Here is a 9,097-nt window from a genome sequence, read left to right on the forward strand (position 1 = left end):
GCTCTACCGACTGAGCTAGCCGGGCTCCTTTGGATGCCTATAGTTTTCTTCCCTATCCCTGCACTGCCGTTTTCCACAGATAGGATGCTGTGTAATCATAGGCTCTGGTGGAGTTTGGAAAGAAAATACACATCAGCCAGAGGCAGAAATAGTCTAAGAAAGTATCAAACACAATTACCAGTCAATATCAGAACGCATTGAAGAATATCAGGAAATAGCCGATTAAACCTGTGTGGAAAAAAGTCTTATTTGTGTTTTCTCCACTTTATTTTATAGTAAGATGATACATACTTTTTCTTTTACAGTGAATACATTAAGGTGTGGTATTGCCCCATTACACATCATCCAGACATGCATTCATATATTGCATGTTAACAATCAAAATATTGCAAATATTGTAAAGAGACTTTCAATTTCTATTTTTTTGGTCAAAAAGCACTAAAATTTTAGTTGTTTTCGCCCAACGTGGGGCTCGAACCCACAACCCTGAGATTAAGAGTCTCATGCTCTACCGACGGAGCAAGCCGGGCTCCTTTGGATACCCATAGTTTTCTTCCCTATCCCTGCACTGCCGTTTTCCACAGATACGATGTATTTTTTTGGTCAAAAAGCACTAGAATTTTAGTTGTTTTCGCCCAACATGGGGCTCCAACCCACGAACCTGAGATTAAGAGTCTCATGCTCTACCGACTGAGCTAGCCGGGCTCCTTTGGATGTCTATAGTTTTCTTCCCTATCCCTGCACTGCCGTTTTCCACAGATAGGATGTATTTTTTTTGTCAAAAAGCACTACAATTTTAGTTGTTTTCGCCCAACGTGGGGCTCGAACCCACGACCCGGAGATTAAGAGTCTCATGCTCTACCGACTGAGCTAGCCGGGTTCCTTTGGATGCCTATAGTTTTCTTCCCTATCTCTGCACTGCCGTTTTCCACAGATAGGATGCTGTGTAATCATAGGCTCTGGTGGAGTTTGGAAAGAAAATACACATCAGCCAGAGGCAGAAATAGTCTAAGAAAGTATCAAACACAATTACCAGTCAATATCAGAACGCATTGAAGAATATCAGGAAATAGCCGGTTAAACCTGTGTTGAAAAAAGTCTTATTTGTGTTTTCTCCACTTTATTTTATAGTAAGATGATACATACTTTTTCTTTTACAGTGAATACATTAAGGTGTGGTATTGCCCCATTACACATCATCCAGACATGCATTCATATATTGCATGTTAACAATCAAAATATTGCAAATATTGTAAAGAGACTTTCAATTTCTATTTTTTTGGTCAAAAAGCACTAAAATTTTAGTTGTTTTCGCCCAACGTGGGGCTCGCACCCACGACCCTGAGATTAAGAGTCTCATGCGCTACCGACTGAGCAAGCCGGGCTCCTTTGGATGCCCATAGTTTTCTTCCCTATCCCTGCACTGCCGTTTCCACAGATAGGATGTATTTTTTTGGTCAAAAAGCACTACAATTTTAGTTGTGTTCGCCCAACATGGGGCTCGAACCCACCACCCTGAGATTAAGAGTCTCATGCTCTACCGACTGAGCTAGCCGGGCTCCTTTGGATGCCTATAGTTTTCTTCCCTATCCCTGCACTGCCGTTTTCCACAGATAGGATGCTTTGTAATCATAGGCTCTGGTGGAGTTTGGAAAGAAAATACACATCAGCCAGAGGCAGAAATAGTCTAAGAAAGTATCAAACACAATTACCAGTCAATATCAGAACGCATTGAAGAATATCAGGAAATAGCCGATTAAACCTGTGTGGAAAAAAGTCTTATTTGTGTTTTCTCCACTTTATTTTATAGTAAGATGATACATACTTTTTCTTTTACAGTGAATACATTAAGGTGTGGTATTGCCCCATTACACATCATCCAGACATGCATTCATATATTGCATGTTAACAATCAAAATATTGCAAAGAGACTTTCAATTTCTATTTTTTTGGTCAAAAAGCACTACAATTTTAGTTGTTTTCGCACAACGTGGGGCTCGAACCCACGACCCTGAGATTAAGAGTCTCATGCTCTACCGACTGAGCTAGCCGGGCTCCTTTGGATGCCTATAGTTTTCTTCCCTATCCCTGCACTGCCGTTTTCCACAGATAGGATGCTGTGTAATCATAGGCTCTGGTGGAGTTTGGAAAGAAAATACACCTCAGCCAGAGGTAGAAATAGTCTAAGAAAGTATCAAACACAATTACCAGTCAATATCAGAACGCATTGAAGAATATCAGGAAATAGCCGATCAAACCTTTGTGGAAAAAAGTCTTATTTGTGTTTTCTCCACTTTATTTTATAGTAAGATGATACATACTTTTTCTTTTACAGTGAATACATTAAGGTGTGGTATTGCCCCATTACACATCATCCAGACATGCATTCATATATTGCATGTTAACAATCAAAATATTGCAAATATTGTAAAGAGACTTTCAATTTCTATTTTTTTGGTCAAAAAGCACTAAAATTTTAGTTGTTTTCGCCCAACGTGGGGTTCGCACCCACGACCCTGAGATTAAGAGTCTCATGCTCTACCGACTGAGCTAGCCGGGCTCTTTTGGATGCCTATAGTTTTCTTCCCTATCCCTGCACTGCCGCTTTCCACAGATAGGATGCTGTGTAATCATAGGCTCTGGTGGAGTTTGGAAAGAAAATACACATCAGCCAGAGGCAGAAATAGTCTAAGAAAGTATCAAACACAATTACCAGTCAATATCAGAACGCATTGAAGAATATCAGGAAATAGCCGATTAAACCTGTGTGGAAAAAAGTCTTATTTGTGTTTTCTCCACTTTATTTTATAGTAAGATGATACATACTTTTTCTTTTACTGTGAATACATTAAGGTGTGGTATTGCCCCATTACACATCATCCAGACATGCATTCATATATTGCATGTTAACAATCAAAATATTGCAAATATTGTAAAGAGACTTTCAATTTCTATTTTTTTGGTCAAAAAGCACTAAAATTTTAGTTGTTTTCGCCCAACGTGGGGCTCGCACCCACGACCCTGAGATTAAGAGTCTCATGCGCTACCGACTGAGCAAGCCGGGCTCCTTTGGATGCCCATAGTTTTCTTCCCTATCCCTGCACTGCCGTTTTCCACAGATAGGATGCATTTTTTTGGTCAAATAGCACTACAATTTTAGTTGTGTTCGCCCAACGTGGGGCTCGAACCCACGACCCTGAGATTAAGAGTCTCATGCTCTACCGACTGAGCTAGCCGGGCTCCTTTGGTTGCCTATAGTTTTCTTCCCTATCCCTGCACTGCCGTTTTCCACAGATAGGATGCTGTGTAATCATAGGCTCTGGTGGAGTTTGGAAAGAAAATACACATCAGCCAGAGGCAGAAATAGTCTAAGAAAGTATCAAACACAATTACCAGTCAATATCAGAACGCATTGAAGAATATCAGGAAATAGCCGATTAAACCTGTGTGGAAAAAAGTCTTATTTGTGTTTTCTCCACTTTATTTTATAGTAAGATGATACATACTTTTTCTTTTACAGTGAATACATTAAGGTGTGGTATTGCCCCATTACACATCATCCAGACATGCATTCATATATTGCATGTTAACAATCAAAATATTGCAAAGAGACTTTCAATTTCTATTTTTTTGGTCAAAAAGCAATACAATTTTAGTTGTTTTCGCACAACGTGGGGCTCGAACCCACGACCCTGAGATTAAGAGTCTCATGCTCTACCGACTGAGCTAGCCGGGCTCCTTTGGATGCCTATAGTTTTCTTCCCTATCTCTGCACTGCCGTTTTCCACAGATAGGATGCTGTGTAATCATAGGCTCTGGTGGAGTTTGGAAAGAAAATACACCTCAGCCAGAGGTAGAAATAGTCTAAGAAAGTATCAAACACAATTACCAGTCAATATCAGAACGCATTGAAGAATATCAGGAAATAGCCGATTAAACCTTTGTGGAAAAAAGTCTTATTTGTGTTTTCTCCACTTTATTTTATAGTAAGATTATACATACTTTTTCTTTTACAGTGAATACATTAAGGTGTGGTATTGCCCCATTACACATCATCCAGACATGCATTCATATATTGCATGTTAACAATCAAAATATTGCAAATATTGTAAAGAGACTTTCAATTTCTATTTTTTTGGTCAAAAAGCACTAAAATTTTAGTTGTTTTCGCCCAACGTGGGGTTCGCACCCACGACCCTGAGATTAAGAGTCTCATGCTCTACCGACTGAGCTAGCCGGGCTCTTTTGGATGCCTATAGTTTTCTTCCCTATCCCTGCACTGCCGCTTTCCTCAGATAGGATGCTGTGTAATCATAGGCTCTGGTGGAGTTTGGAAAGAAAATACACATCAGCCAGAGGCAGAAATAGTCTAAGAAAGTATCAAACACAATTACCAGTCAATATCAGAACGCATTGAAGAATATCAGGAAATAGCCGATTAAACCTGTGTGGAAAAAAGTCTTATTTGTGTTTTCTCCACTTTATTTTATAGTAAGATGATACATACTTTTTCTTTTACTGTGAATACATTAAGGTGTGGTATTGCCCCATTACACATCATCCAGACATGCATTCATATATTGCATGTTAACAATCAAAATATTGCAAATATTGTAAAGAGACTTTCAATTTCTATTTTTTTGGTCAAAAAGCACTAAAATTTTAGTTGTTTTCGCCCAACGTGGGGCTTGAACCCACGACCCTGAGATTAAGAGTCTCAAGCTCTACCGACTGAGCTAGCCGGGCTCCTTTGGATGCCTATAGTTTTCTTCCCTATCCCTGCACTGCCGTTTTCCACAGATAGGATGTATTTTTTTGGTCAAAAAGCACTACAATTTTAGTTGTTTTCGCCCAACGTGGGGCTTGAACCCACAACCCTGAGATTAAGAGTCTCATGCTCTACCGACTGAGCTAGCCGGGCTCCTTTGGATGCCTATAGTTTTCTTCCCTATCCCTGCACTGCCGTTCTCCACAGATAGGATGTATTTTTTTGGTCAAAAAGCACTACAATTTTAGTTGTTTTCGCCCAACGTGGGCTCTAACCCACGACCCTGAGATTAAGAGTCTCATGCTCTACCGACTGAGCTAGCCGGGCTCCTTTGGATGCCTATAGTTTTCTTCCCTATCCCTGCACTGCCGCTTTCCACAGATAGGATGCTGTGTAATCATAGGCTCTGGTGGAGTTTGGAAAGAAAATACACATCAGCCAGAGGCAGAAATAGTCTAAGAAAGTATCAAACACAATTACCAGTCAATATCAGAACGCATTGAAGAATATCAAGAAATAGCCGATTAAACCTGTGTGGAAAAAAGTCTTATTTGTGTTTTCTCCACTTTATTTTATAGTAAGATGATACATACTTTTTCTTTTACAGTGAATACATTAAGGTGTGGTATTGCCCCATTACACATCATCCAGACATGCATTCATATATTGCATGTTAACAATCAAAATATTGCAAATATTGTAAAGAGACTTTCAATTTCTATTTTTTTGGTCAAAAAGCACTAAAATTTTAGTTGTTTTCGCCCAACGTGGGGCTCGCACCCACGACCCTGAGATTAAGAGTCTCATGCTCTACCGACTGAGCTAGCCGGGCTCCTTTGGATGCCTATAGTTTTCTTCCCTATCCCGGCACTGCCGTTTTCCACAGATAGGATGCTGTGTAATCATAGGCTCTGGTGGAGTTTGGAAAGAAAATACACATCAGCCAGAGGCAGAAATAGTCTAAGAAAGTATCAAACACAATTACCAGTCAATATCAGAACGCATTGAAGAATATAAGGAAATAGCCGATTAAACCTGTGTGGAAAAAAATCTTATTTGTGTTTTCTCCACTTTATTTTATAGTAAGATGATACATACTTTTTCTTTTACAGTGAATACATTAAGGTGTGGTATTGCCCCATTACACATCATCCAGACATGCATTCATATATTGCATGTTAACAATCAAAATATTGCAAATATTGTAAAGAGACTTTCAATTTCTATTTTTTTGGTCAAAAAGCACTAAAATTTTAGTTGTTTTCGCCCAACGTGGGGTTCGCACCCACGACCCTGAGATTAAGAGTCTCATGCTCTACCGACTGAGCTAGCCGGGCTCCTTTGCATGCCTATAGTTTTCTTCCCTATCCCTGCACTGTCGCTTTCCACAGATAGGATGCTGTGTAATCATAGGCTCTGGTGGAGTTTGGAAAGAAAATACACATCAGCCAGAGGCAGAAATAGTCTAAGAAAGTATCAAACACAATTACCAGTCAATATCAGAACGCATTGAAGAATATCAGGAAATAGCCGATTAAACCTGTGTGGAAAAAAGTCTTATTTGTGTTTTCTCCACTTTATTTTATAGTAAGATGATGCATACTTTTTCTTTTACAGTGAATACATTAAGGTATGGTATTGCCCCATTACACATCATCCAGACATGCATTCATATATTGCATGTTAACAATGAAAATATTGCAAAGAGACTTTCAATTTCTATTTTTTTGGTCAAAAATCACTAAAATTTTAGTTTTTTTCGCCCAACGTGGGGATCGAACCCACGACCCTGAGATTAAGAGTCTCATGCTTTACCAACTGAGCTAGCCGGGCTCCTTTGGATGCCTATAGTTTTCTTTCCTATCCCTGCACTGCCGCTTTCCACAGATAGGATGCTGTGTAATCATAGGCTCTGGTGGAGTTTGGAAAGAAAATACACATCAGCCAGAGGCAGAAATAGTCTAAGAAAGTATCAAACACAATTACCAGTCAATATCAGAACGCATTGAAGAATATCAGGAAATAGCCGATTAAACCTGTGTGGAAAAAAGTCTTATTTGTGTTTTCTCCACTTTATTATATAGTAAGATGATACATACTTTTTCTTTTACAGTGAATACATTAAGGTGTGGTATTGCCCCATTACACATCATCCAGACATGCATTCATATATTGCATGTTAACAATCAAAATATTGCAAATATTGTAAAGAGACTTTCAATTTCTATTTTTTTGGTCAAAAAGCACTAAAATTTTAGTTGTTTTCGCCCAACGTGGGGTTCGCACCCACGACCCTGAGATTAAGAGTCTCATGCTCTACCGACTGAGCTAGCCGGGCTCCTTTGCATGCCTATAGTTTTCTTCCCTATCCCTGCACTGTCGCTTTCCACAGATAGGATGCTGTGTAATCATAGGCTCTGGTGGAGTTTGGAAAGAAAATACACATCAGCCAGAGGCAGAAATAGTCTAAGAAAGTATCAAACACAATTACCAGTCAATATCAGAACGCATTGAAGAATATCAGGAAATAGCCGATTAAACCTGTGTGGAAAAAAGTCTTATTTGTGTTTTCTCCACTTTATTTTATAGTAAGATGATGCATACTTTTTCTTTTACAGTGAATACATTAAGGTATGGTATTGCCCCATTACACATCATCCAGACATGCATTCATATATTGCATGTTAACAATGAAAATATTGCAAAGAGACTTTCAATTTCTATTTTTTTGGTCAAAAATCACTAAAATTTTAGTTGTTTTCGCCCAACGTGGGGATCGAACCCACGACCCTGAGATTAAGAGTCTCATGCTTTACCGACTGAGCTAGCCGGGCTCCTTTGGATGCCTATAGTTTTCTTCCCTATCCCTGCACTGCCGCTTTCCACAGATAGGATGCTGTGTAATCATAGGCTCTGGTGGAGTTTGGAAAGAAAATACACATCAGCCAGAGGCAGAAATAGTCTAAGAAAGTATCAAACACAATTACCAGTCAATATCAGAACGCATTGAAGAATATCAGGAAATAGCCGATTAAACCTGTGTGGAAAAAAGTCTTATTTGTGTTTTCTCCACTTTTTTTATAGTAAGATGATACATACTTTTTCTTTTACAGTGAATACATTAAGGTGTGGTATTGCCCCATTACACATCATCCAGACATGAATTCATATATTGCATGTTAACAATGAAAATATTGCAAAGAGACTTTCAATTTCTATTTTTTTGGTCAAAAAGCACTAAAATTTTAGTTGTTTTCACCCAACGTGGGGCTCGAACCCACGACCCTGAGATTAAGAGTCTCATGCTCTACCGACTGAGCTAGCCGGGCTCCTTTGGATGCCTATAGTTTTCTTCCCTATCCCTGCACTGCTGTTTTCCACAGATAGGATGTATTTTTTTGGTCAAAAAGCACTACAATTTTAGTTGTTTTCGCCCAACGTGGGGCTCGAACCCACGACCCTGAGATTAAGAGTCTCATGCTCTACCGACTGAGCTAGCCGGGATCCTTTGGATGCCTATAGTTTTGTTCCCTATCCCTGCACTGCCGTTTTCCACATATAGGATGCTGTGTAATCATAGGCTCTGGTGGAGTTTGGAAAGAAAATACACATCAGCCAGAGGCAGAAATAGTCTAAGAAAGTATCAAACACAATTACCAGTCAATATCAGAACGCATTGAAGAATATCAGGAAATAGCCGATTAAACCTGTGTGGAAAAAAGTCTTATTTGTGTTTTCTCCACTTTATTTTATAGTAAGATGATGCATACTTTTTCTTTTACAGTGAATACATTAAAGTATGGTATTGCCCCATTACACATCATCCAGACATGCATTCATATATTGCATGTTAACAATGAAAATATTGCAAAGAGACTTTCAATTTCTATTTTTTTGGTCAAAAAGCACTACAATTTTAGTTGTTTTCGCCCAACGTGGGGATCGAACCCACGACCCTGAGATTAAGAGTCTCATGCTCTACCGACTGAGCTAGCCGGGCTCCTTTGGATGCCTATAGTTTTCTTCCCTATCCCTGCACTGCTGTTTTCCACAGATAGGATGTATTTTTTTGGTCAAAAAGCACTACAATTTTAGTTGTTTTCGCCCAACGTGGGGCTCGAACCCACGACCCTGAGATTAAGAGTCTCATGCTCTACCGACTGAGCTAGCCGGGATCCTTTGGATGCCTATAGTTTTGTTCCCTATCCCTGCACTGCCGTTTTCCACATATAGGATGCTGTGTAATCATAGGCTCTGGTGGAGTTTGGAAAGAAAATACACATCAGCCAGAGGCAGAAATAGTCTAAGAAAGTATCAAACACAATTACC

The 9,097-nt window shown here is 39.4% G+C and overlaps 1 non-coding gene across 1 annotated transcript; it reads right to left on the minus strand.

The window, feature by feature from the left end:
* Positions 1 to 8,695: 8,695 nt before the first annotated feature.
* TRNAK-CUU (transfer RNA lysine (anticodon CUU)) lies at positions 8,696 to 8,768 on the minus strand. Its single transcript has one exon. It is a non-coding gene; the product is annotated as a tRNA-Lys (tRNA).
* Between the last annotated feature and the right edge of the window lie 329 nt (positions 8,769 to 9,097).

This window comes from Ambystoma mexicanum, chromosome 4q (genome assembly GCF_040938575.1).
Source record: "Ambystoma mexicanum isolate Mex_15411 chromosome 4q, UKY_AmexF1_1, whole genome shotgun sequence".
Classification (NCBI taxonomy): Eukaryota; Metazoa; Chordata; class Amphibia; order Caudata; family Ambystomatidae; genus Ambystoma; species Ambystoma mexicanum.